At 39.5% G+C, this 6,065-nt stretch overlaps 2 long non-coding RNA genes across 2 annotated transcripts in view; one reads left to right on the top strand and one right to left on the bottom strand.

The window, feature by feature from the left end:
• The window catches only part of LOC138963538 (uncharacterized), a 1,696-nt gene extending 566 nt beyond the window's left edge, over positions 1-1,130 (top strand). The window contains exons 1-2 of the long non-coding RNA XR_011454851.1: positions 1-65; positions 655-1,130. The exon at positions 1-65 is cut by the window's left edge and continues 566 nt beyond it. This is a non-coding gene — a long non-coding RNA (uncharacterized lncRNA). The remainder of the gene's footprint in view (positions 66-654) is intronic.
• Positions 1,131-1,986: 856 nt separating this feature from the next.
• LOC138964067 (uncharacterized) lies at positions 1,987-3,919 on the bottom strand. Its single transcript, XR_011455000.1, has 2 exons — positions 3,398-3,919; positions 1,987-2,636 (listed from the first exon to the last, which is right to left on the bottom strand). It is a non-coding gene; the product is annotated as an uncharacterized lncRNA (long non-coding RNA).
• Between the last annotated feature and the right edge of the window lie 2,146 nt (positions 3,920-6,065).

Raw genomic sequence — 6,065 nt, 5'->3', positions numbered from 1 at the left:
TTTTGCTTCCACCCCCAGTGTCAACGCTGAAAATATCATCGGATCTGGAAGAGACTCAGAGCCAAGTAAGCTTTGTTTGTTTTTATTAATTTATGATCTGCTGACTTCAAATTGTCTTCCTACATCAGTGTATAAGACATTTAAAATGAATCGGCAGCCCAAAATGGATGCATAGGAAGGGTCACGAAACAAATGCAAGATTTTAGAAAACAAACAAACAAGATCTAGACATATGTCGACAAGCCGCGTGCATGCAATCAACCAGAGATCTGTTGCTACAGTATCTCTGAATCAACCGACTCTTGAATCGAGAAGATTAAGGAGGTTACTTGATACAGATAGTGATGCAGTTTTTAAGACATCGATAAAGCTCATGCTGAATCATTTTTTTTACTCCCAGAAATGTACCATTGAATTGGTGCAACAACAAAAATAGCACTAGATTTCTACAATTTTGATTTTGCATAGAACACTCCAAAATAATTTCCGGGGAGCATCTCCCGCACCCCTAAGTTTTTATTTCAATTTCAGGAGTTATTTCCCTCATGTATTTTCATGCTTAAATGCTGTGAGTGTGATGCATGTGTAATCTGATAACAAGATCATTGATGCTAATTCTATTGCTAATGTATACATTTGATTTTGTATTTACAGAAGCAGCCATTCCTTTGCCCTCCGCATCTAGTGAGAGCTTAGGACCAGGGCCAGATCATGCCTTTGCAAAGAGGGACACGACTACATGTGAGGGTATTGTTATTGGAACACAGACTACCTCAAGTTGGCAGAGCTGCAGATGACAATTACATAACAGGCCTCTGTGATTAATCGTCTGACTGAAGATGTTTCTGGCTTGAAGAAAGACAACATGAAGGTGAAGGAGAACATACGCTCTTTTTCTGTTGATTCTCTACTGAAAAATGACACTGCAGTATGGTTTTACACATATGATGATATGGTGATCTTTCGGTATGCATGCACCTACTTCGTAAAAAAGGCAGGTCTACATTACTGGGTTGATGAGCTGCCAAAGGCCACATCACTCCAAAGAGCAAGAAGCTTATTTTGTCATGTAATGGTTTATATAATTTACTCTGGTACTGTATAGAATAAAGGGCCCATTATCAATCAAATCTCTGGTCTGGTCTGAATGTGTTTCATAAATGATTGTATGTGAGCTTACGAACATAACGATTCCCACTTTAAATAAATGCGATCAAGATAATTAGGTAGACAACATGTCAAGAGACGTTTATTCCTTATTTCTTGTTATAATTGAAGGATATTATTATGCAATATACTGCTTTGTTTTTTAAAATGGCTTCAAATTGTCTCCCTTGTACCGACACTTTAGTACACAATTTGTGCATTTACTTAGTTATTTCTTAAAGAAAATTACCCCCCAAAATTATTCAAAACAGTCTTTGACATATCTACAGTTTAATTAAAAGAAAAACTGTATTTTATTTTAAGTGATAAATAAATATAGACAAATCTTGGGACTGTGCACAAACTGATCGGCTTGAACTCAAAAGTCGCAGCCAAGAATCTTCTGCAACTTTTGAGTTCAAGTCTGTCAGCTTGTGCACGGTCCCACAATCAGTTTAAAAAGAATTTTCCTTGATATAGCCTTGAAAAAAAAAAAGTAAGTAACAAATTTTGTACAAACAAATTTGTTCAAGGGAGACAATTGGAATCATGTTTTTTAAAATCGGTGAATTGCATTATAATTTCCTCAAAAAAATAACAAATAACTGTGAAATAAATTGAAAAAAAAAGTGCTAACATTATTACCTTGATCAGATCGATGTGTATGACAAGGAATTTCTATGTTTGCTGATTTGGTTGTCCGGTAATGACTTTCATGCACAGGGCTTCTAAATTCACTCGCTCAAACGCTCATGTCTGCACCAACATTCACACACGTCCATATTCATAAGGGATGGTGACAACACGCTCTTGAACAACAAACATGGCACAAAACGAATGAACATTTCAAACATTTCGCTATTGAATGAAATCATCAGTACATGGATATCAAATCATAAAACATCTCACAAAATACCTCCTTGCCATTCCGAAGTTGAAGAAGAACACAGTCCGGCATTACACACACTACACTTTCATCACTGAGAATCGCTGTTCACAACACATGTCCTCGGCTCTGATACGTTCTCCGAATAATACACACAAGTCCTGGATGATGGTATAGTCCGTACGAAGCCAAAACACTTCTTACTATCCTCTGACACAAGTTCTTATCAGCTTCCACAATCTTCTGTCTTAACTGCAGGCATTTAAAAAATTAAACCTGAACTCACACACAGAGGTGACAGCACTACGTACCCTCCCTCGCTGTAAACAAAGTACTGATTTTACCTGTCCATATTGAAACTACATACATTTTTCACTTGACAGAACAGTTAACTGTTGCTACCAACTTAATTAACTGGTATTGGAAAAAAATATCACACCTTGAAAACCCTAGTTCAGTATATCATAACTATATGCAGCCTTCAAACGGTTGGTACCGGTTGTTGAAGATCTCTTAGTCGCGCTTCCTGGCATCCAGACTTCTTGGGTCAAAATTGAGGCCTTGAAGAGTCGTCCGGGGAAACTTGTCTTGTCTTGAAGCATACCTGAAAATGAAATTATTTTTTTTATTTGACACTAAAGCAAATCTTATGCTGGGTACAAATGCTAAAACAAGTTGCACCAGTCTGTCAAACATGTATAACGATACTGAACGCAGTACATTTCACAAGGACAATGCTTAGCTGAAAACCAGCATCCACGTCGAATAAGGTAAATGGCAACCCAGCATAGCGCAGTAGCAAAACTGTCCCACAGGAAATCACGCTTCCCTTTGTTTAAAAAAAAATCTGTTTAACTTTCTAAGCTTGTAGCCCTGAAAGTTAAAAAATTATGCATATAGCCTCTGGCTAGTGATTCTGAAAACGTACCAGGCAGAGAGCACATTTTACGAACCAAACCAACAACTTGATTCAGCATCTTCACTCGCATTTGGCGAGTAGATGAACACTTCTACTCACCAGTTGCATGCTTCTACTCACTATGGCGAGTAAAATACTTGCCACTTTCAGGGCTGGTTTGTTTTTAACCTAAACATAATGTTGTAGTTTTCCAGAAATTGCTCTACACACAAACATACACCACCGCCCTCGTCTCTTGACTAAATGTAAAATGCATAGTTTTTTGATGATGCACTTTATAAATATCACTGTTTCTCTTTCCCCAGTCTTGTAGCTGTTGTAGTTAACAAGCTCTATATTTTAACTTTAAGACTTAAATGTTCTGAAAAAAATAGATCACACTCTGATGTAAACCTCTAGGTAACGCAACCCTAATTTCCTTAATATTAATTATTATACACACTTACTTAACAATTTTGATGTCATCGAGAGCAGCTGGTGCAGTTTTCTTGGCAGCATGCCCCTTCCACATACATTTGTAGTGTGTACAAGTTTTGTCTGCTGGAACAGTGTCGATTCCTTCAGCCATGTAGTGTGAAGCAGCAAAAAGTGTGGCAGCCACATGGTTGCAAGACTGTCCTTTCTGGGTAAAAACAACAACACACAATCAAATTCCGTTTGTGTCATCTTGATTTTCCTTAGCCTGCTAATAACAATTAACTTTATCTTTCCTAGGAATTCCTACAGAGAGCTTGTAAGCGCATGCTGTTGATATCTATATAAAATATATACCGGCTCAGAATGGAATTTGATCTTACTGCAGTGATAACCTTCATTGACAAGAGGATTCACAAACACATGTGTACGTACACATTTAAATAAAACTCCGCACTCAGGTACCTGGTATTCTATTGAACATGCCTAGCCAACATGGCATGGTCTCCTGGAGATACTGATTGAAATTACATTAACATGCTGCTCATAACTTTGTCAAACAAGAAGGGCAAAGCCCATACGACTCACATGCTTGACCTTGACATGGTCAAATAACTAAACCTAGCAATGACATCATACACTAAGAACTGCTTTACACATTTTTCCTACCAAAATACATGTGACCTTGACCTTGAAGCAAGGTCATCCAAGGTCATGCAACACAAAGCTGTTAATTCAAGACATAGGAAGTACAATGGTGCTTATTGGCTCTTTCTACCATGAGATATGGTCACTTTTAGTGGTTCACTACCTTATTTTGGTCACATTTCATAAGGGTCAAAGTGACCTTGACCTTGATCATATGTGACCAAATGTGTCTCATGATGAAAGCATAACATGTGCCCCACATAATTTTTAAGTTTGAAACAGTTATCTTCCATAGTTCAGGGTCAAGGTCACTTCAAAATATGTATACAATCCAACTTTGAAGAGCTCCTGTGACCTTGACCTTGAAGCAAGGTAAACCAAACTGGTATCAAAAGATGGGGCTTACTTTGCCCTATATATCATATACTAGAGGAATACCCGGCTTCGCCGGGGTGAATCGCGAGACAGAGACAGACAGCGTGGCGGTTCATCACAATCACCTCTGCAAGCGAAGTCCTGTCAAACGGGATTGAGAATTTTAGAGCTTATTTCTTAGCCCTATATTATCTGTTGTGGCTTCTCAAATGCCAGAACATACAGACAGACAAAAGCCGCTAGACCCCATCACAAACAGAACTCTACAATCAACAGGTTTTTTCCCCCACACACACACACACAAACACACACACAGAGAAGCCGTATATATATATACTAGAGGAATACCCGGCTTCGCCGGGGTGAATCGCGAGACAGAGACAGACAGCGTGGCGGTTCATCACAATCACCTCTGCAGGCGAAGTCCTGTCAAACGGGATTGAGAATTTTAGAGCTTATTTCTTAGCCCTATATTATCTGCTGTGGCTTCTCACATGCCAGAACATACAGACAGACAAAAGCCGCTAGACCCCATCACAAACAGAACTCTATAATACATAGGTTTTTGCCTACACACACACACAAACACACACACACACAGAGAAGCCGTATATATATGCATATCTGTATCTATAAATATATAGAGATAGGTGAGAGTGTATTTTTCGCGTGGCTATAAATTGATTCGACCTTTTCACTTTGACAGTAAGAACAACTTACGGGTGCAAGGGAAGCGTTCTGGACAGCGCAGTGACATTCTAAAAATAAATAGTAACTTACAACTGAACGGGAAAGCCACACGAAGGAAGGGAGATAAACGCCAAACACTGGAGAAGATAAGGAAGAGTTACTTATAATGGTGAAATGAACACAAAAACGAACATGAGTTTAGCGCTGCGCGCTGAGAGCACGTGTTGAAATATCTCATCGATGATATTGTGTCCGGGGTGTAGCTGAATACGGTGTCCAAATTTGAAAAAGAACCACCGAGAACTTTGGCGTTGTGATGTGGTGTAGCGGCTATGGTGTGTCGGTATGGGGGCCCGGGTAAGCTGAGGTGGAACCAAAATAGCTGAGGTGGAACCAAAATCGGTTCCGCGCTGCGCGCTGAGAGCACGTGTTGAAATATCTCATCGACCAGGTTGTGTCCAGGGTGTACCTGAATATGATCACCAAATTTGAAACAGATCCATCGAGAACCTTGGCCGCGCATCGCGCACAGACAGACAGACACACAGACAGACACTAGTCGTATATATATATAGATGCATATCTGTATCTATAAATATATAGAGATAGGTGAGAGTGTATTTTTCGCGTGGCTATAAATTGATTCGACCTTTTCACTTTGACAGTAAGAACAACTTACGGGTGCAAGGGAAGCGTTCTGGACAGCGCAGTGACATTCTAAAAATAGTCACTCTCAGAAACGGGAATTTGGGGTGAGACAGACAGCGTGGCGGTTCACCACAATCACCTTTGAAAGGCGAAGTCCTGTCAAACGGGATTGAGAATTTTAGAGCTTATTTCTTAGCCCTATATTATCTACTGTGGCTTCTCACATGCCAGAACATACATACAGACAAAAGCCGCTAGACCCCATCACAAACAGAACTCTATAATACATAGGTTTTTGCCTACACACACACACAAACACACACACACACACAGAGAAGC

This window comes from Littorina saxatilis, linkage group LG4, assembly GCF_037325665.1.
Source record: "Littorina saxatilis isolate snail1 linkage group LG4, US_GU_Lsax_2.0, whole genome shotgun sequence".
Taxonomy (NCBI): Eukaryota; Metazoa; Mollusca; class Gastropoda; order Littorinimorpha; family Littorinidae; genus Littorina; species Littorina saxatilis.
The sequence above is the reverse complement of the archived record's forward strand: the minus strand, read 5'-3'. Positions and strand labels throughout refer to the sequence as shown.